At 39.6% G+C, this 23,646-nt stretch overlaps 1 long non-coding RNA gene across 1 annotated transcript; it reads right to left on the bottom strand.

The window, feature by feature from the left end:
* Positions 1-9,744: 9,744 nt before the first annotated feature.
* Positions 9,745-21,837, bottom strand: Gm46122. The gene is made up of 2 exons (XR_001779247.2): positions 21,585-21,837; positions 9,745-14,432 (listed from the first exon to the last, which is right to left on the bottom strand). It is a non-coding gene; the product is annotated as a predicted gene, 46122 (long non-coding RNA).
* Between the last annotated feature and the right edge of the window lie 1,809 nt (positions 21,838-23,646).

Genomic DNA, 23,646 nt, shown 5'->3' with positions numbered 1-23,646 from the left:
GGTTGCCTACTAGAACTAGGTGATAAGACTCTCTTGCTGGAGACACCACACATTTTGGCTATGGGACATAGAAAAGTCAAGAACAGAAGTGCCCTGGAAAATCCCTCCTTGCTGGCTAACATTCATGGTGCCTAGAGGGCTATGCATCTTCCTAAAGACTTCATGGTTTCGTTTCTTCTTTGCCAGCTGAATAGAATTTCACTGTTTTGTGTAACGCACTTTCACTATCTATCTGTCAACTGGTAGACATGTATGCTAGTGGGTGAGAAGGCTCGTCAGTGGTGTCACCCAGCTGCAGACCATGTGTGGTATAATGCTAAGCCATCACACACATACCCACTGGTGCGATATTAGCATGAGCATATTGGGGATAATAAACCACTTTGTCATTGGATTTGAGGCTCACCCCATGAGGGGAAATGTGTACCTAATGCTATAAACCTGGGAGGGAATATGCCCAAGGGAGAAACACATTACTCTTGTTTCCCTAAGTGAACATATTGCCAACCCGGCTTTAAGCATTTGTGTTTATAACCATAGACTACTAGTTCATCTGTCAGATTGAGGTGGAAAAAAAGATCTCCTTTTCTCAGAGGATGAAAGTTAATACAGAAACTCATATCCAGTCAAAGGGCTAAGGATAAATGACAGGCAAGGGCTCAGTCTTAAATGGGCCTCTACTCCCACCTCACTGCATTAAGACCCAGAGGGTCACAGAAGAGACACAGAAGAGAAGGAAAGAATTTAGGACCTGAGGATGGGGAAGAATGTCATCTGAATGAGACATTGCATGCCAACCGTGATCCCACAGCAGCTAGGAAGACCTGTTCAAGTTGGGCCTCCTGATCTTCCACCATGAATGGAAGAAGTACCCATTAGGATCTGCCTCTTTTTGAGGAACTGCCAACTGTTCAGGCTTCTGGAGGAGAGGCTGCCGTATTCTCTAATGGTGTATAGATGGCGTAGCCATCGGAGGACTGTGGGGAGAAGGAGTTCAGAGGGAAAGGAAGGAAGAGCGATAGCAAAGGATAACGGGAAATGACAGTAGCCACAAATACATTTTCAAAAATAAAGGAAAATAATATCTTAGTCCTGGTCATGGTGAAACACGTCTGTACTCACAGCACTTAGTAGAGGCAGGAGGTGGGTTCAAGTTCAAGCCCAGCCTGGTCTTCATAGTGAGTTCCAAGCCAGTGAAGGCTACATAGTCTTAATAACGACAGCCAAAACAACAACAAAGCATCTAGGAAATGGCGCAATGAGTAGTGCTTCCTGAGCAAGTATGAAGACTTCAGTTTGAATGCCCAGAACCTACCTAAAGCTGGATTTTACATCATGCATCTGCAATACCCAGCACTCTCATAGAGAGATGGGAGGCAGAAAAAGGAGAATTCCTAGATGTTTGTGGGCTAGATAGCCTGGCTGTATATGAAGTTCAAATAAACAAGAGACCTTGTCTCAAGCAATGTGGAAGGGGAGACATGCTCTATAGCAAGGCCATACCATCGTTCAGACGCACAAATGAGTGCAGGCACGCACATGTGCTCATACATACACATGCAGAGACAGGCAGACAGACAGACAGACAGACAGGCAGACAGACAGACAGACAGACAGAGAGAATAAACTTCCAAAGTGAAAAATATTTTAAAAGGCTTACAAATTAAGTGGCAGTTCATTATACCTGCCATCTTCCTCACAGTAGCATCTCAATTGTGACACTAGAGTTGGACAAAAAACTAGTTTGAAAGATACTTATGAGCCACAGATTTCAAGAATTATCCCCCTACATCCATGAACAAAGACCCATTTAATGTCAGTGTCAATATTGAAGTTTGACTTAAAGGGCCTTGAAAAGACGTGGCAGATGGCTTTACAGACAGACACTTAAGAATTACTACGTACAGCACACTTAGTAATTTCATTTCATACTTGAAAATGATTAAGTTTATAATTACACATTTGACAGTGCTAAAATATCAACATCTGAGAGGAAGAAATTAATCCTAATTAAATAAGGATGATTTCTAAATTTTAGGATATTATATCCTAGAATTCATCTTGAGTATATTTTGTTAGATACTCATAGATAAATAGATATATTTTGAAAAGTCCGGTGTTTTGTTGTGGGGTAACAACAGAGAGGAGCAGATGTCAAGCCCTTAACCATTGTAAGGTCTTACAACAGGGAATTAATGTGAGTCATGCTCAGGGGAGTATTATAGTACAGTGATGTGAAATGCATGAATGAAAAGACGTGCTCACAGATGAGCCACAGTGAGCAGGAGACTTGTGCATGAGCATACAGAGATGGTACACACAGCATTTGGGCATTGAGATGGTACACACAGCAATCTCTTTGGAAAGACTTGATGCCAGTATTCTCGCACATTTCCATCTCTTTTTCTTTAAAACCATGCAACTGAAACACAGGCCACAATGTAGGTAAGCGCGGTGCAGTCGTCAAGTTCATTGTTTCTACTGAGAATCACAAGCATGTAGGGAAAACACAGCTAACTTAAAAGCCTGCTTTTCACAGCCGAATATTCTAATTATTTGATAAATAAAAAGCTTTTGATGAAAAGGTCAATTTTTTTTTTAACACTGTCACTCGAGCAACATAAAATACTTAAATCTATACTATTTCTTACTGGTCGGCTCCAATGCCAACATTTTATATGTTAATTTGTCCCTTTGGTTTGATGAGAGATTTATCTACAATTAGAAATTGTGTGAAGACTAGATTCAAGAAGGTGAAGATTTGGCTTTCTTGTGTAAAGTGGGAGACTTACCAATGAGACATCTGTAGGCCGATTAGTTACTTTCCTCATTGTTCTAATAAAATGCCCAACAAACACAACGTGGGCTGCATAGTTTTATGTCAACTTGATAGAAGCTAAGACATCTGAGAGGAGGGAACCTCAATAGAGAAAATGCCTCCATAAGAACTGATGGTAGGCAAGTGTGTAAGACATTTTCTTAATTGATTATTGATGGGGAGAGCCCAGCTCATTGTGGGTGGTGTCATTCCTGGGTTTTGTGGCTCTGAGTTTTATAAGAAAGCAAGCTAAGCAAGCCATGGAGAATAAGGCTGTAAGCAGCATCCCTCCATGGCCTTAGGATCAGCTCCTGCCTCCGAGTTTCTGCCATGTTTGAGTGTCTGTGCTGAATTCTTCTGATGATGAATAGTGATACGGAAGGGTAAGCCAAATAAAGCCTTTCCTCCCCAACTTTTTGGTCATGGTGTTCCATCATGGCCATAGTCACGCTACGGCACAACTTAAGGACAGGTTTAATTAACTCACAGTTTGAAGGTGTGGTCCTTCATGGTGGGAAGGCATGTAGGCGGGAGCACAAGGCATCTGGTCACCTTGAACTGAGAGTCAAAAATCAGAGCAAGGGATGCTGGTACTCAGCTCCTGTTCTCCTATTTATCACTCAGTTAGGGTGTGGCTTCCCATCTTAATTAATCTGACCTAGAAAGTCCCTCACATACATGTCCAGAGATTTGTCTCCAGGGTGATAATAGATCCTGTTGACAATCAATACACCATGGGTGAAAGAAACCTTAAAGCTATTCATTTGTTCTGGGTCTGTAAGGACAGGTCTGCTTGTCCATTAATGTATACAGACCCCAGTTTGAACAATGATATTCTGCATTGTCTTAGATTTGGTACCGGTAACAAGCCCTTTAGTTGGTCATCCATGTGAGTAGTGTGGGCCCCACTGTCAACAATCTACACTGTTGATATTCTCATTTCCACACTGCCAACCTAGGAATATACTGTATGATTTCTATCAAGGCAACTTTAATTAGATAAGAATTGTAATTCACACATCTCACGTCTTCTCTTTATGTCTTCTACACTCTTGAATGTTTTAAGATTTATTAAATCCAGGTATTCAGTAACTAAGAGCTTACCCAATTTGATCATGCCACTTCAAGATGTTCACTTCAAGAATAAATTTCAAATACATTAACTCAGTTAATATTCACTTTCTGTGCCTTTTCTGGTTTGATTTTGCTTTATGGGCTCTTTCCTTCCTTCCTTCCTTCCTTCCTTCCTTCCTTCCTTCCTTCCTTCCTTCCTTCCTTCCTTCCTTCCTTCCTGCTTTCTTTCTTTCTTTCTTTCTTTCTTTCTTTCTTTCTTTCTTTCTTTCTTTCTTTCTTTCTTTCTCTTTCTTTCATTCTTCTTCTTCTTCTTTTTTTTTTTATTGCTGTTGAGACAGGAACTCATGTAGTTCAAGAACACCTGGAGCTTGCTATATCTGAATCTGCTTTGAACATCTGTTCCTTTCTTCCATTTCTTAGCTGATGGGACTACAGCTATGGACAACCATTACCACCCAACGTTACACTTTTTGTTTGTTTGACTTGAGATAGAGTCTCACTCTGTAGCCCAGGTTGGTCTCATACTATCAGTAATCCTCCTGCCTCAGCCTTCTAGAAATAGGGTTTATAGGTGATCTAAAATATTTTAGAAGTTATGTAATATTATGAATATTTTTCTTGTGCTATCATAAGATAAGCATCAAAGAAAGGTCTTTGTATCAAATTTGGGACACTTTTTTTTTTTTTTTGTTTTTTGTTTTTTTTGTTTTTCGAGACAGGGTTTCTCTATGTAGCCTTGGCTGTCCTGGAACTCACTTTGTAGACTAGGCTGGCCTCCAACTCAGAGATCCGCCTGCCTCTGCCTCCTGAGTGCTGGGATTAAAGGCATGTGCCACCACGCCCAGCAAGAGGGACACATTTTAAATTGCTTTGTAGAAAGGTTTTTACAGTTTCCTCATGAGCACAGAGAACCTTACTTCTGGGACCAGAAGTGGGCAGTGCAAGCATGCAACTTCTCATACAAAATACTGTAGCAACACATTAAAAATATTTTGCTCAAATAATTAGCATTTTTGCTAGTTTACAAAGAAGCTACATGAGTCAGAAAAACAAGTTTTTCCTAGGTGGCCCTTTTTGCATTAATATCACTAAACTAGACATGAGAAGAAAGACAAGTGTGTTGAAGTGTGTAATTTGGGCCAAAATATCAGAGCCTTGAACTCCCAAGGACACTGCAATATTGGGATATATATTAGTTGGAGGTTTCTAGCGCCCCCCCGCCCCCCCCCCCCCAGATCATTTCGTTCCAAATAAAGACACAAAACCTTTATATTTCTAATAAGCTTTAAAGCACTAGTGCTAGGCAGATATCAACCTCTGGTGATACTTTGTCTACTTCCTTGCCAATAACCCCAAGATATCACTTGCCATGTTCTGCCTGGGCTGCTCCAACCTCAACTAGCCAGCCCTCATTGCCATGCTTTCATGATCCACCTACCCCATGGCATCTTCCTCTTTCTTCCCTCTCTCCTTTCTTCTCCTTGTGGTTTCTGCCTCAGACCCCAGGACTGGGAACTGAAGCCCTGCTACCTCTCTTCTGCCCAGCTATAGGCTGTAGGCATCGTTATTCAACCAGTTGTTTTAAATTATGAAACAAGGTTATATAACATCACCTAGTGTACATGAAGATCTCCTTATCCCTTCGGGCAACCAGACCTTGGGAGTCTGTATTTAGCATTACAATACAGAGCAACAGACCAAATCAAAACACTGCAATTTAAAGAAAAGAGCTGGATGTACACACTGGGTCATCTTGGCTCTCTTGCCTCTGTTGTCTTTCCATTTTCTGTGGAGTTGAGATGGGTAAGAAAGGCAAAGGCAAAACAAGAGGCAAACAGCTGGAGTTGGTGTAACCAAAGATTTATATTACAACAAAACCATCCCAACCCAGTCAGAAGCAACCCAGAAGACTAGGGTGACTGCCAACTGTCCAGTCATTATAATGACATTCCCATCACCAACTTGACAATGCTTCAAGATCTATAGGCTAAAGGGAAGAAAAAGTCCCGCAAGTGGAAATCAAAAGTGAGCATAAATAGCTATATCACATCAGATAAAGTTGACCTTTTATTATAAACTGTCTGGAGAAACATATTTCGTTAGTTACTGATAAAGGGATCAATTAGCAAGAAAATTTTAGAACTGTAATTATATGTGCACTCAAAACAGAATCTCTCGAATATTTAAAGAAAATATTAGGTCTAAAGGAGAAATGGACTTTGAAAACAGAAACAATGGGAAGATACAACATACCTCAGTGCTAAGAAATTCCAACAGAAGGAACAACTGTTGCACATACAAATCAGAGACACCTCAGAGGCATCTACAGACTATGTCACACAATAGTAGGAAGCTAATAATATTTCAGGCTTCATATCAGAACTTAAGAGTCTATATTATATTAAAATTTCTCATTTATAAAAGGCTACTTTGGTGATGTCTTGAACAGGGAAATATAAGAATCTAATTCTACAAACCAAAGTTCACCTGTAGATCTTTTGTGTCACAAAATCTCGTGTTTCAAGAGGTGAAGACTGATACCTTTTACGTTAGCTTCCTCTCTCCTTCCCTCCCACTCTTTCCTCCCTTCATTCTTTCCCTCCCTTCCTCTCTCTTTCTTCCTTTCTCTTCCCTCCCTTCTCTCTTTTTGTTTCTGTCTCTCTGTCTCTCTCTGTCTCTCTGTCTCTCTGTCTCTGTGTGTCGATCTGTGTGTGTGTGTGTGTGTGTGTGTGTGTGTGCGTGCGCGCGCGCGCGTGCCTTTCTGATATGCACTCTAGTCTAATTGCTTTCTGTCTGTTCATGGAGATTGTTTCTATATCCATTACTCTATCTGTCATCTCAGGTTCTAAGAAAGACCTGACAGACAAAAACCTGTGACCACCTTACTTATGTAGTTTTTTTAAAAAGTGATTTGGTACTACACCTAATTTCAAGATGTGTGCATATGTGTGTGTATATACATATATACATATATATACACACATACATATATGTATGTATGTGTATATATATATATATATGAATGTGTGTGTGCATGTGTCAATATAAGTGTTTTAAGGATATATTTGATGAATGCAACTACTTTAGGAATAACATATTCAACTCTAAAAATTTCGAGTTAAAGAGGAAAAACAATGTCCTTTTTCTGTGTACTGGTTTAAAGGCTTGTAAAGGCATCTTGAGGTTTGCAGATAATCTTAGTGAGTTTCATTATAGTGTAACTGTAATTTATCTTTTACAACACATCTGGGGAAACAGCTCATCTCTGTGCTTTCATGTCTTTAAAGAAAGAACGTAATTTAGGCAAATAGCTCTTAAACAACTAGCATGCTACTACAAAGATAAGTGGGTGACTCAAAAGGTTAAAAAAAAAAGTAGAAATGCCTGATTTTTATTCTTTGTTTGGTTGGCTTGTGGATCCAAATAAGAAATGATTTTTTTTTTTTGTTTTAAAAAATCCAATTCCCAAGTGTTTATTATTAGAAGACTTAAATCTTGGGCAAATAGTTAATACATTTCTTATGACAGAACTATTAACATGTTTTGCCCATATTAATAGTTGTTTGATATTTAAGGTATCACATACATGTTTTCAGTTTCAGATGCAGTGTTTTTGGATTCAATTAAGATACAGTTGCGTTATACAGAAAAGAGTGTGTCTCAATTCTCTAAAGAAAAATAAGGCAGAAAGGAGCTATTAAGTAAGATAAAGAAATATAAATACATCTATGATGTATTTTTAAAAAAAGATTAAAGAAAGGGGTAATGCTTTTAGATGAAGAATGATTTTATGTGAAGAGTTTGCCCTTCATGTAAGGGATTGATAATGGAGACAGATGAGCGCAGAACCAGAAAGGTGAGGCATGTCTTGAAGAGATTGTGAGAGTCAAAACTTAAAGAAGGATAAAATGGCACAAATAAGTAGATGATAATTAAAGTTAATTAAGCTTGTTAAAGTTCAAAATACAATTCCCTGAGAGCAACAAATGCCCGATTTTCTCAATTGAGATCCCCAGATATGTCTAGGTTTGGGTGTAGTTGACAGGAACTAACCAGGGATATATGATGGCTTAGCATCAACCAAGCAAAGATATGAGATATCAAAGAAGTCAACCACAAACCTTACAATCATATCATCAAATACCAAAAAAGCATGTATTGAATTGGAGTTCCTGTCAGGATAAAATTTTCTCTATAGCTTAGGCATATAAGGAACACATCTCAAGATATAGACGTTGTATATTTAAAAACAAAAGTTGTATATTTAATAGTATGTGTGATCTCAGCTTTTCCCTAAGTTAGAAACAAAGTCAGGGTGTCCATTTTTACTACTCCCATTTATTAGAGAACTGGAAGTCTTAGGGGGAGCAGCTAAGAGAGAGCGAAATAAATAAATAAATACAGTGATTCTAAATTGGAAAAGAAGATATTAATTATCTATGTTGCTAGATGACAAATGCCTATACTTAGAAGAATCCAAAATATGGTCGAAATACAAAATCAACATACCAAAAAAAAAAAGGTAGCGTTTTTATACTAATAGTAAAAATTATTCAAAAAGAAATTAAGAAAAAAATTCCACTCTCAATAGTATAAAAATAGCAATAAGCAAGGCAGTAAGCTATCTACAGTGAAAATTATGGAGCATGGACTACAGACATTATGGAGGATGCAGAAATGCAAGGAGGCTAGGTGTTTGTGGATCAGAAGAATACATATTTTTAGATAAGACTAGAGAGATGGTTCAGTGTTACCCGCATTTACTACTCAGACTTGGTTCCCCGCACCCGCATCAGCCAACTCAAACCACCTGATATTTTAGTTGCAAACAAAGTACACACCACCCTTTTCTGGACCCCCTGGGCATATATGTGATGTATATGCATGTGCCCAGGGTATCACACACATATAAACTAAAAATAATAACATAAAAACTGTATTGTTAAATGACTGCTCTACTCAAAGAGATACGGAGAACTACTGCAATTTCCATCAATATAAATGCGCCTGGGCCGGCATGATGGCTCCTCAGATAAGAGCGTAGGCATCGCCACAGACATGCAGACAAATAATAATAGTAAATTGAAACAAACAGGTCAGTAAGAACGGCTTTCGTCATAGAAAAACAATACTGTAAGTCCTATGAAACCACAAAGGCTCTAATCAGCCAACATTATACTGAGCAAAATAGATAAATAAACTCCAAACACAGGAAGGAATGAATGCAGGCTGATGAGGAAGGGCACCGCCCAGGGGAAGGACTCGAGTCATGAAAGGAAATATAAAGAGTTTTTTTTTTTTCTATCGTCAACTCTTTTGTGGCTTATGCGGAGGTGTGAGTGCGTAGCAGTGTAATAGGCAGTGGAAGTGTAAAATTCCAAGAGCAGTGGCACAGGCACAGAACAACAGCTCTTCTAACCGATAGTTCCCTGGGATAGAAAGAGTCTGAGACTGGGCGAATGCTTGAGTGACTATGTTAATCTAGCTGTGTGATGTTTTGTTGGTGAATTTGTATCAAAATGACTTTTGTTCTACACACACACACACACACACACACACACACACACACACACGCACGTGAGTGTGCCAGGACACCTAATAAACTGTAGTATGCAACCTGTGGGGATCACCAGTGCCGGTGACCCCCAGTCATACCGCTCATTGTAAGTGATACACTTTGGACCGCAGGCAGGACAGTTCGTTCAGTGTCCTTCAACATTACACACCGAATGTGGACTGTGGAAATGGAAAGTTGGTGGCCTCGGATAACACCAAAAACAACACCAGCATTTTCAGTAGCCTAAGGATTCATACCACAGTTGAGGTTCACAGTCGGAATTCTTTAAAGACAATTTTGAAAAAAAAATGTTCTAGTTTATTTTTTATTTAGTTTCATTGCAGATACTTCTTGACCACCTGGTGTGCTGGAGTAAAGTGCCAGGACCAGAAGAATAAAGCTTGAGTGTTTCATGGCATCACTTGGAGACATGAGGCCCCTGGTGCTCCTCCAGGCATAAAACACGGGCCAGGGCGCACACACCACTCCCACCCTTCTCCAGCCGCCGAATCAGTGTGAGATGGGGAGAGAGCAGATGTTATTTTACTACTTTGTTTCCACCAGTTGTCAGACAATACTCTCTGAAACCGTTTCTCATGGCAGACAGCTTAGTAGCCACAACAGACTTTTCAAACTCTATAATTTTATCAATTCGCTCTTTTTTTAGTACTCAAACTCTGTTCAAATCATAAGTCTTGGCAAGCAAAATTACTAGAAACACATGGAGTCCGAGAGTAATCGAACTCAGGAGTATCAACGGCATTTGTAAAAGTGTAATTATAATATATATATATGTATATATGTATATACATATATATATATTATAATGCATATATAATCGAACTCAGGAGTATCAACGGCATTTGTAAAAGTGTAATTACATATACATATACATACACACACACATATACAAAACAAAATTACATATTATATAGTTATATAAAATAAAATTTGTTTGTGTGAGTGTGTGTGTGTACATGAAAATGTGCGAGTGTGAGGCGCTCAGGCCTGAATTCCGGAGTCTGGCTCTGGTGGAGAGCAATAGAAGTCCAGAGGTGACGGGCAGCAGAGGAGAGTCACATCCATGGGCCCCTCTGCTCGCACCTTGCACACCTTGCTCAGCCTCCCATTGCAGACTTGCTGCTCCCAGTCTGTCCTAGAGTTTATGACCTAACATGGCAACTAAGAAGGAAAGGGGAGGAAAATCAAACAGCCAAGCCACTTTCAGAACAATAGATGAGCAACTAACAAATAACGTATTTTCTGACGGAAATTGAATTGTCAAGTTAAGAATGAGTTTTGTGTCCTCCTGTGGAAGTCAAGAAGAGAGACAGACACTAATTAAAATTCTAATGCATGCAGAAGTTAGTGAAATGGTAAAGTGAAACCCACTGAGATTTTCCCAGTCCCCTAAATCTTCCCATTTTCACCTGTCTTTCTTGTTGTTCAAGAGATATTTAAACGCAGACCACAGCCCCGTGTCATTATATTTCCATCTGTGCTTCTATGTGCATCTCTTTAAAATCAATAAAGTTTGCCTAATAATTACTCTACTACATTAGTATATTTCTAAATAACAATTCACTATTTAAAAGAAAATATATGAGGTAGGGCACTCATGAGATCCAGGTTATCCTCAGCTACTTATATATATAGAATTTGAGACTAGCTTGGAATAAATAAGATCCCAAGATTCTGCCCCTCCCCCAAAAGAAAATAGTTCCTATTTTGATAGCACCCATATACATATCATACTAAAAGTAGATAAATTTAGTATCTATATCCATATAAAATAAAATACTTATTAAAAGATAAAAAAGACGTAAAACTAAACTTGAAGTAAAAATAAGACAGCAAATTAAGCCATCGACAAAAGCATTAAGTACCAATATCCCCTGGAGGTCTTAGTCTGACTTTACATTCAACCAATTGCTTCACTAGGGCTCAGCCAGCAGAAAACCCTGCCAGTCACAAGATTCAGTGTCTATAAAGGAGAAATAGCATCAGTTCTCTGGAGAACATAGCTTTCCCTGTCCCTAAAGTCTGTGTGGAATATCTCCTTGATATCTTCATGAAGACAGTGTGAGATTTATTAGACAATACACTTTCAAAATCCCCACAATAAATACAAAAGCCATTTTATGCTGCTCCAGTTAGCATGCCCCAGTGGTGGGATACAGCAGAGAGCCGTGGTTTGGTTCAGTAAAAGTCCTCGGGTAGGGCCAGAGCCTCCCCTCACATCCACCTGCCTGCCACCCTCCCAAGACAGAGCATAAAGCCCGTTCATTTCAGATAAGCGTTTAATCTGCCTTGCAGACTCCCTGCATCCCAATTCCCCCATTAATAACACAGTCCTAATTTTAAAAACTAAAATCCAGCTGTTACTACTTTTAAGTGCTGTTATCCATCGCAACTCAGCATGACACCGAATGTGTCTTCCACATTCATTCATCATTCTTGAATTTGGCCCAGACACTGGATTTTCTTTCCCCGTTGTTCAGGAAGGGTGCAAATGCCAAAAGCAATCAATCTATGCAGCAAATCAGTGTGAACAGCTATCAGGGGGAAGGACTAACCCTGAAGCAATTCTCTTTTTCTTTTCTTTTCTTTCTTTTTTCCTTCCTTTCTTTCTTTCTTCTTCCTTTTTTAAAAATAGCAGCTGAGTTTGTCTTTGGATCTAATAACTACAATACCCATGAACTAAAGGGTGGCATCTCTCTTCAGTTTAAACACACACACACACACACACACACACACACACACACACACACACACACACACACACACACACACCTCTTCCCCACAGCTAGCTTTGCGGAGTTCCCAAGCTGCAGGAACAGCTTGAGGCTGGGGGCGGTGTTCCTACTCTGTCATTGGTGATGCGGGCTGGGCAGCCCAGGCATCTCTCTCCCTCTGTGCTGCGGCATGGATCCTCCTTAAGTACTTGGCTTCCCAGCATCCTGCTACCTACTGAGGCTATCTGTGGAGGTGCAAAAAATGCAATTTCTTTGTGTCCTCTGTGAGTGTGACATAGCTCATCACGTTTTTAAAGATTTCCTCTTGGCTTCTGCTAACAGCCTTTGCTAGCTTCCTGCGGTTCTGCTTAGCACAGGCCTAAATAAACCTGTTTGATGTTGCAATCTCTCAGGAGTCCAACCAGAAAGCATCCTGAAATCATATATTTATGTGCGCTGACAGCAAGGAACAATAAAAAAATAAAAAATCGGAGTACATAAATAATTTCTTATGAAATGTAAGAAAAGGAATGAAAAGAAGACAAAAATATTTGGGGGAAATTTGAACATACCCACAGTGGTAAAATATGTCCTATTCACACATCGCAGGCTTTCCCGGGTAGAACATTCTCGTTTTAAACCCCCAGCAACAGCTCCAAGAAACAGCTCTTTGAAAATTCTGTTTCAAGGAAGCATCCTTGTATGCCTTTAAGATTTTTGCCTTCTGAAAATTATTGCAAACAGCATGAAAAACACCAGTTCAGGAAACAGCATCAAGGTAATGGATGACCTTTTAAAATAGGGGGATAAAAATATTCAGGAAATACTATGCTCAAGTCACTAATGTTAACACTTAGATAAAAATTATTCCCTGTAGGCAAGAAAGTAGGCAAGATGCCTGCAGTGTAACACATAAAATAAGAATGTCAGGGAAATAAACTTAGGCAAGCCTGTAGCAGTTCTTGATCACTTTAGAAAGCTATTGGAGAGGCATCCAGGGGGTAGAGAAAGGCTGGAAACATGATACATACGCTGGAAATATCAGCTCACCTTTATCTTCCGGTAGACCACAGAGAATTTTGCTTTTAGCCTAGGATATTTAGATTTATTCTATTTTCTGGATTACTTTGGAAAAAATGTTAATTTTTGCTTTGCCACAAATTAACTCTTCCAGACACACTCATTCAGCTTTACTTTTGGGTTTATATTTATAATTAAATACATCACGAGTATGCCAAGTACAGTCTTTAATTTGAAGTCTTCACATTGAAATACCTAGTGTTGTCTTACTTTCCCGTTTTTTCTTATTTATTTGCTTGCTAAATTCCAAACCACAAATTATACCTGCTTCACGGTGACCCCGTCTTGATTGAGGGCCTTGTGTTCATACCGTGTTCAGTACCTGTAGACTTATAGTGCAATCAAGGAACTCACAGTGACATTTAAAAAAATTAAACTGGAGGTTAAAATTTGGATAGTTGTTTGGAAAAATTCAAACTCCAATGTTTAAAAACAGGAAGGATTTGGGATTTAGAGGCCATTCTATATAGAAAAGTGTGTCATAAAACCCCTCAGTCAACATGGGAGAGCTCATGTGGAATGAATTCTTGCAGAGGCGTGTAGAAGTCATTTTCCTTTGCTTATGGTGGATTACAAAAGCTATCCTTATGGCAAAACCCAGTGTAAGGTCTGGAAGGTGTTGTGTCTGCAATGCCCCGTTTAGTGCCACTGGGGGAAAGAGGGGGCCATTTACTCAAAGACTCCATCAAAACCACAGCCAAAGAAACCAGCCACTGAGATCAGAGTACAAGAGGAGCAAACTCCAGGAAGCTGTGGTTATGATTAAAGTTTCGTAATAAGCTGTTCCACACTGCTTTAGAAGTTACATTGTTTCAAGTACCCCACTCTTGAAGCACCGAGCACCCTTCTGGAACTCACCCATTTCTCCATCCACCATAGCTGAAAGTCTTTTCCCCTCTAATTAAGGGCTTCCAATTCTTAATTGCCTAAATCTCTCTGGGGAAGTCTCAATTCACAAATCACAGATTGATTTGTTTGTGGTGGGACAAAGTCACTGCTTTTCCCTGTAGTCTTAAATTCTCGTCTAAATACCTGTAAGAATCTATGATTGGGGTCATTCTTTATATAAAGTAGTAGTATATTACAAGCGGGGGATTCTTAATGGCTTAATCCATATTTAGACTCACCATAGGCACCGAATCCCAAGTTTTATAATCAGGCTGCAATACTGGAATAAAAAGAGGGATGGGGATTAGAGAAAATCCTTTAATTCCCTACATGATATTCTAATTTGAAGTAATAAATGAAAGTGAATATTCACTTATTATTAAAAAAAACGTAATCCTTTATAGTTTTTGCAGGATTCACAGAGTTCTGAATATACTGGGAAACTAGTTTTCACATAGCATGTCCTAGGACTTCATGGCCAACAAAATATCTTCATTAAATCGAGAACAATGACCCCCAACTGCTTCATCATAAGTATATTCTGGTGTTGATGTTGACATTGTTTGACGTATGTGGACTGGTTTATCTTACAAAGAAGTGATTGGTTTTTCTGCCACTTCCCCAGCCAATTGATGTCAAGCACATTATGTTATTTTAATTATTATTAATATGAGTAGCAAGACATAGAATTATTATTTCAAATACTGGGCACCATGATAGGAAAACAGAAATTGAGAATACTTTTTTTGAGGCAGGATGTCTAAGTACGGTAGTGGTTATTTGAACATCAGCTACATAGCCTGGTAAGTGTTACTCATTGAAACGGTAAGAAATTATTTATGAACTTCTATTAGTTGATATCATTAGGGCATTGTTTTTAAACTTTACTATTTGGGGTCCTGTAGTTCTTAAAAATAAATAAAATGATCCGAGCTAAATAGCTTAGAAACCACAACTGATGTCAAGTGCTTTAATGCTAACATTTACAGATGTGTGCACATGTTGTGTGAGAGTCATCGAAACTTGCCATGTGCTCTTTCATTCATTCATTCCTTTGTTTCTTCCCACAATCAACTGATACAGAATCTCCCAGCAAGGAGCATCCCTTAGAGAGCTCAGCTCCCAGGTTTCTGTTGTGGCTCTCCATCTGAAAATGCCTGTGACTCATGCTATCTTCTCCCCAAGGGGCAGTCCAGCTGCCCATTTCTACCATGTGATCAAGACACTGGATGTACCAGGATCCCAAGGGACCTCCTCTACTCCAGACATTCCCATCTAATCAGTATGAAAAAACGTCCATCGGAGTAAATGCCACTTTAATTATAAGCTTGCTTCGACTGGATTAGATTCAAAATAAGCACGTTTGTGACAAAAATTAGATCGGAGAAGCAAAATTAGTAATAGAGCTACTGGGACAAGAGTCCATTTTTATTTTACGATGAAGTGGTTTTCATTTCTAATTCTCACTTTAATATGTAGGCCATTATCCAAAGCACACATTGATTCGCAAGTAATTCAGTTTCCTTTTCTGGGACTTGAGGTCTACTGTCTCTCTCTCTCTCTCTCTCTCTCTCTCCATTTCAAGGCACATGAAATTTGGATGCAAGAGAGCTACAGAGGATAAGAAGTATCAGCAGATGCTTTTGTCAGACATGGTTTCAAGTTCTGACTAGGACACTTTTTAGCAAATCAACCCAGGTGCCATATTTATTTCTTTATGCTTGACCTCTTCAGCCCTAGGATAGCAAGTGATAATACTTATTTCTTAGAGGGTGACTTTAAGGTTACATGAGCAAGTGTCCGTAATGCCTTTGGCAGATGGACTGGTAAATATAGTAATATTACCAAAGAAGTTTTAGTTATTGAAATGAAAAGGAGGATGCTTGCTAGATTCATGTATAAAGCCTGAATGCAGAAGACCAAGCTTGTACTCTAGGCTTGGCTTTGTCAGAACTGTGAGACCTGAAAGAGGCTGTTTTGCCTTTGTGTTGTCTTACATAGGAATAAAAAGACCCATATGACAGGCATGGTTCCGAGGTGCCCTGTCGACTAAATATAAGCTTCTTCTAAAAGATTACCTCATATCTACTTATATATGTGGAATAAAGTAACCAGGAAATTTTTCTCTGAGATGCCCTGATAGTAATTACTGGAACAATTATTACATAAAGATTCTCAGTGGCATCTGTTTTTTTGGCCCTGTGGTTGGGAACATCTCTTATAAAAACCATCCAAGTTATAAGGAAGCAGACTCCTTACTGCTGGTAAGGGGCTGTGTGACTAGAACAGGCAGAGCTATAAACATGTCTTTGTTCTGTACATTCATATGACAGATTTAGCTATACCAAGAGGCCAGCCAGTACAGCAGGCCCTAGGCTTGTAATAGGCTCTAAACCACAGCAGTCTGTTGCTGATAATGTGGAAGAACCAAATACCTCAGATGTTCTAAAAATGAGACTTCCTTTTCTAGTCAGAGATAAAAATACTGTCTAGAAAGCAGCTGCATTATAGTAGGACACACAAAAGAGAGTACAGGTGGTTAATTTTATGTCACAATATGACAGAGTTAAAGTAAAGCTACTTTTTGATACCCATGAGGCTATGTCTATAAGGTACTCGTGTGTGTGTGTGTGTGTGTGTGTGTGTGTGTATGTATGAGATTATACTTGTGAGGGTCTGTGTGTGCTTGTAAGTAGATGAGTGCATGTGTGCTTATGAGTGTATGCACGTGTATATGAGAGCATACTTATGAAACTTTGGGGGAAATGGAGAAAGGGAAAGAGGGATAGGGAGGAGGCAGGAAGGGAGAGAGAGAGAAACTGAAATATTGCCCGTGAGGCCATGTCTATGAGTCCTTCAGTGATTTGTCTAGAAGGCACTAGCACTTGAGTTAGTGAGCTGCAGACCTTTTCTATCAGGCAGCAACATCAAATCCACCGATGGCCTTAATAGAACAGGAACGTCATAAGGGAACAACATTTTCCTCATTTCCATCTGAAGTTCCCCTGAGAGCTCCGAGCCTCTGACCTTCGGATACCACAACTCACATCAGCTCCTACCATTGCATTGACAACCCTGGGTCTCTAGCCTATGGATAGTGTATTTTGGCACCTTTTGACCTCTCTCACCACACAGAACAGTGCCCTAAACACACCTCCTTCTGCAGGTTTACCTTCCCTATGTGTTCTGTCCACTTGGAGACCCATATAGAGGCAGACACGTGCTAGCAGGCCTTTGTGACAGTTTTTATTACTGCCCTTAATTGTTTGCTTCTCCCCTTGCAGGTTTCATGTTTACCTCCTTCCTGGGTGGCAGGTTTAGTCAAGCAACATTGTTTGCCCAAGGAAACACGAGCAGTGTGCTCTGACCAGCAGAGCACCTTTAAAGGATTGACTCCACAGCTGCCTCTGTGGAGGTCTGAAGTTTGTGATGGGCACTGGGCTTAACCGGCCTCTTGCTGATGAGACAGCGATGCAGTATTTTATGGTGTATTAGTTTGCATTCCATACAAATATGCACACACACAAACACTCATGGGCATGCTCACACACATGCACACACATATATAGATCCTCTGAATATATTTACTTCTCTAGACGGTTGGGTAATTCCTGTCTTTTGTTATCTTCTGTGAGATAATTCAGCTTCTTAATGCAGCTGGAAAATGTTGTGCAAATGATACTGTAGTGCATGAAAGGACTTCATCAACTTCTAATTAGAAACTGAATCACTGTGTGAATAGCATGATACAATAGCCTGGTTTTAGTAACGTACAACAGAAATTGGTTTAGGGGAAGTTTATTGTAAAGACAAAAGAAAGAAACTGTGCTGGGCAGTGGTGGCACAAGCTTTTTAATCCTAACACTTCAGCACTTGGAAGGTAGAGGCCAGACTGGCCTACAGAGTGAATTCAGACAGCCAAGGCTACATAGAGACCCTGTCTTGAAAAAAAAAAAAAAGGCTCCAGGGCTGGACACCTTTAAGTCCAGCACTTGGAAGGCAGAGGTAGGTAGAGATCTGTGAGTTTGAGGCTCGCCTAGTCTACATAGTGAGTTTCAGGCCAGCCAGGGCTGCAAAAACTCAAGCAAGAGTAATAAGATCTAATTAAATGCATGTGAAAATTTTCTCTAACATATGAATCACTATTGTTCAATAGAACGTTCTCTAATGATGAAAGATTTCTAAATCTATTTTATTTTTCTAATAGCCACTAGCTATAGGTAGCTATTAGGTTTCAAATTTAGGTATTTGAAATCTAATAGCCTAGTAGAAACACACAGATACCAAGCAGATGATGAACTTAAGATTACTGGGGTCTTATCTGCACCTAACTTTCAAGAGTGCTTGCTTAGTGTTTATAAAGCACTAGGTCCAATCCCCAGTACCTTATAGATGAGTCGTGGTGGTGAACATTCATAATCCTAGCACTAGGAAGGATCAAAAGTTCGAAGTCATCCTTTGCTACATAGTGAATTTTGGTCTAGCCTGGGATCATGAGAACCCACATAAAAAAACCAACCCCCCCAAATTGTATTTACATTTAAATACATGTTGTAACTACCAAATTAGACAGTATACCTTAGATTCTCTTTTAGGAGAGTATCTTTTCCTAATAACTGAATTTTGGCTTATGTTACTCTATATTGAAATAATAAACTTGAATGTGTGTATATGTATCATTATCAATGTTAATATTCATGTATGCCAGTATGGAGCTGTCTTACCTTAGCTATTCAAGCAACCATGCTATTATAGATCCAAGAAAGTATTGTCTGTTCCATGTTATGTGCACAGTGGGTACTCTCAGTGGGATGCAATCTAGTAATACAGAGAACATCTTACAGGAAAGCATTTATCTAAGATATTTCCTGTGTGTGAGAGTGTAGAAACAAGAGCACACCCTCAGATTGTAAGTCAAAGAGCTTGTTCAATTCACTTACTGTTCTAAGAAGAGCCACCCTTAAGTTATCCTAACAACTGCCGATGTCATATTAACAAGTCTTTATATTTCACTTTCCCAATCTTACATTAGGAATTAGGCTCATAAATCCTCCAACCAGATTTTAGTTACCCTGGGTCATTAAATTGAAGTTAAATCTATAGTTTGATATCATTGCATACTTAAGGCAATTATGTCCAGAGTTTTCAAAGGACTCGTCTCACTGTAAAAATGTGTTTCTGAGATACCTTGCAATGGCAAGAACATGGAACCTGGAAAACAATGATTCCAGGTAGTGAGGCTGTAGTTATCTGGGGAGGTGGAAGGCTGGCACACTTCAAAGAGAACCTGGGTGCTCACTCTATTCTCTATGGACTTGGCCTTCCTGGTAGGGCTTTTCCAGAGGAGAGGATGAGACAGAGCCAGTGACCTGGGCTACACTGGGTCTGCCTTGGAGAGGCTCACTCGTCTCTTACTAAGAATTAAGACATTTCATCTTCCTGAATGCGGCTGTCATATGTCCTTCTCCATTCCCATGCAGGGTGCCAGAAAGAAACGATTCTGCTTTCTGGAGCCAGTGTGAGAATCAATTCCCCTTTAGACCTTAATACAAAAGTACCAATGACCTGCCCTCAGTAAATGACTATCGGTGTTATATTTATCGAGTTTTTAACCAAAAAGATAATTTTACTCAAAGAACAATAGTGTCTAATAAGCACAAAAGCTCTTGGAATGAAGTTCAGGTCTATTCAGTAGGGAGGAACGTATAGCAAACACATTTAACGGTTTAAGCACAAAATAATGCCCGAAGTGTAAGTAAATTAAGGTTTCTATTGAGAAATATAACATAATGAAATAGTTAAGTTTAAGGTCAAGGTCCCTTCTTCAGATCAGGTAGGTGTGCCCATCTCTGCCTTTATTTAGAAGAGAGAATGGTTTGATGGATAAGAAGCAAGCGGTCAGAGCTACTGAATTTTTCCATAGCGTGTTGAGGCTGCTCAGTTTCTAGATGGTTAGGTGCTTCCAAGATTTAATTAGCAACTGCCTTCAGCCTACCTGGGTGTAATTCACCAAACTGTCAAGGCACCTTCCCAAGAGTAGTGAGCCACACAGGAAACTCCTACTGTGAGGTTGGGTGTCTTCTATGCACTGAGCAGCAGAGAGCACTAACCACTGTACAGAGTGACGTGTTTGAGATGGTGTTTAAGTAGAAAAGTGTGCAATGCACGAGGATAGATGTCTGTAATCACAGAACTGAGGATGTGGAAATGGCAAGTTTAGGAGTTCAAGGCCACCTTTACTTTCATAGTGAGTTCAAGGTTCACCTAGACGGCAGGACCTTGTCTCATAAAGAAAATTCTATTGGATAGTTTTAAAAATATATTAACTATTTCAGACACAACCCCTATGGATGTGACATTTCCCACAGCTGCTAACCTGTGTGGGAACTAGCACAAGCAATGGATTCTGACTTTCAACAAAAGAATGTCAAAACTTGGGAGCAGCTTGCCCCTTTACAATATCTAATGTTAAATGTCTGTCGATTTCATGTGGGTTGTACCTACTGTTAAAGACAACACGAGAAGATTATTTGTTTCCTAAAATACAAATGAAGCAGAAGTCGGGACTAAGTAGATCGAACAGAAATGTGTTTTGCATTTGTTTTGTCTTCATAATTCCATGGGGAAAATGTGAGACTAGACAGCTACGTCATCAATTTTCATTGCTCGATGATGGTAGCCGTAGAAATTTGCTCCTGGGAAAGAAAGTGGAAATCTCAACAGCTTGCCTTTGCTGCTGGATTGTAACTGTTAGTGTTTAAATGAGGAGCCAGTGGAGATGACAGGAAACCTGCTTAGACACGCATTCACTTAAACCCTCTTTCTTCCATTGATCTGTTAGGTGTTTGCTGGTTTAAGTATATATGTGGTTTTGTTATACCGTTAGTCTTCATGGCAACTTGAGAGTTTTCTTATTCAGGAAATATTCCGGTGGTCTTTGTACCCAAGATGTCTGCATATACATGTAGACACAGATTTATTTTTATATCCCAGCAAAACAGCAGATTATTCCAAGATGCAGAGTCAGCTCTATCTGAAAAATACCAATTCTCTACACTGCTGATAATAACTCTCCCCTTCCTGCCTTGCCAAATTATGTATTGTTTGGTCTCTTTATTTCTGGACCGTAGAAGCGGGTCTACTAGCCAGTGAGAAGGGCATAATTTAACTGTAGAGCATATTGAAGTGTTAGAAATAAGGGGAAAAAAAGAAATAAGGGAAAAAAAATAAGACAAGAGCCTTCACATAATAACAATAGCAATCATCAGCACACTCATTTAAATTAATGCATTTAATCAAGTAACCCAAACATTATGATGCAAAGGCTAAGGAGAATTTAAAGTTAAATCAACATTCTACCCGGGGGAGGGGGGAGGGGGGCGAAGGAACAAACAAGACAAGGGGAGAGGTGAAATTGAGAAGATATTCTTACATTACCCACATCCACATCAGCCTGTCTTTTCTCCCTAGGCTTGTTTTTCATCCTTTGGCATGACAATTCTGATTCTCCAGCCTCCCCAGGAAGAAGAGAAAAATCTCCTTGAAGCTGAACTAAATTCATCAGCAAACAAAATTACATTCATTTGATAAAATGCTAAATGGAAAAAGGCAGGTTTATTTTAAGCCGTCAACAGGCTGTTTTAGTTAACATGCACAGTGCACAAGGCAGGAGTTCGGTTGCTAAGAAAATGGTTGGCATGTTTCCACGAGCCATGTGATGGGCAATGCATCTGTTCATTTTAATAAGGGAATAGAAGAAGATTGAAACACACAGTGCAGGGCATGTTTGGTGAGTCACAGCAGAGCACAGGGCTAGAATGACTTCTGAGTCTTCTGTTTACTTTATTAAACCTGGTTGTTACGACATTAGCCTTTTCTTATAATTCAAAAACGAGCCTTAATTTAATAGTGATGTCTTGTTAAACCGTTAATGAATATTCAATGTAAATTGGAAAAGGTAAAATAACATTAGATTCTGTTTTAACATACACAGATATGTACCAGTATCTGTAATGTTTGCTACATGCATAGAAGGGTCTTAATGTTTATTTACTGAACACATCAAACCATGCTTTTATTTATAAGCATAGTATCATCCTGTGTATATATTGCTTTTTCATTGAGAAACTCATGACAGAATTTTTATGTTATTAAAGGTTTTTCTTTGGTGTCATTTTGATGGTTTCATTATTACGGAACACATAAGCTGTGTGGAGTAACTCCAAGACTTCCTCAGTGGCCAATAACCCCAGGGGCCAGCACCCCTCGGTGAGTCTGACGCTCTGAGGTACTCATGAAATCCAAACAAGTTTAACACCATCAGCTTAGATAGCACACTTATTTCTCCGTTTTTTGAGATATTCAATGAAACACATGAGCCTTTCTGAGCAGGCTAATCCCTCCTTCAGCCACCAGATAAGAATTCTCACTGCTTAGCCAAGAATAATTGTGCCATATTCAGATTATACTAATTTGAAAGACAATGGGCAGATTCAGTAACCACACTTACACACAGACACACAGACATAGATATAGACACAGACACAGACACAGACACAGACACACACACACACACACACACACACACACACACACACACACACACACACCATGATAGTCCTTGGAGAAAAGTAAGCAATGACATCATGTTCATGGCATTGGTGAAGTTGCTGCTGTGTGCAAAGAGAACAGGACCAAAGGACTGTATTGAGGGGGCTGGTGAAGTGACTCAGTGGTTACTGCCAAGCTCGAGGACTCATGTTCAGTTCCTGGTACCCACCTGGAGGGAAGAGAGGACTGACTTGTGTATTGTAAACACACACACACACACACACACGCACACACACAAAGAGAGAGAGAGAGACAGAGACACAAAGAGAGACACACAGAGAAAGACAGAGAGACAGAGACAGAGAGACACAGGCAGAGACAGAGGAGATAAAGAAATGTTATTTTTAAAAGAGTTACACTAGTGTGAAAAAATATATTGCAACACGGTTTTTGGATTGCATGCTTTTAGAGGCTAAGGTCAAAACATACAAAAGAGAAAATGAGAAACAGGGAAACATGTTTGGTTTCTTCTAAGAACTCATTTGAACCCACTGCCTTCACTAGGGACACAGCGGAAAATAGGGGAATTCCACTCAAAACAATAGAGGGCAGACAGTTTTGATGATGCTATAAAATCCTCAGCTGGCTGATGACAGGGACGAATTTTAGTATCAACAAGGAAATTGAAATGTCTGCAAATTCATTATCACAAGGTGTATTAGGGGCTAAGACCGGTTGTAGAAGGTTTATCTGCCATTCAGAAGGCTCTGGATTTTATGCCCATGGAGGGGGAGAGGGGAAGAGAGAGGGGGAGAATGGGGGTGGGGAATGGGAGAGGGCAGGGGAAGAAAGGGGGATGGGAAGAGGAAAGACACACAAACACAGAGAGAGACGTGGGGGGGGGGAGACAGAGAGAGAGAGACAGACAATTGGCTTATCAGGCA

The sequence above is a fragment of the Mus musculus genome, chromosome 9 (genome assembly GCF_000001635.26).
Source record: "Mus musculus strain C57BL/6J chromosome 9, GRCm38.p6 C57BL/6J".
Lineage (NCBI taxonomy): Eukaryota > Metazoa > Chordata > Mammalia > Rodentia > Muridae > Mus > Mus musculus.
The sequence above is the reverse complement of the archived record's forward strand: the minus strand, read 5'-3'. Positions and strand labels throughout refer to the sequence as shown.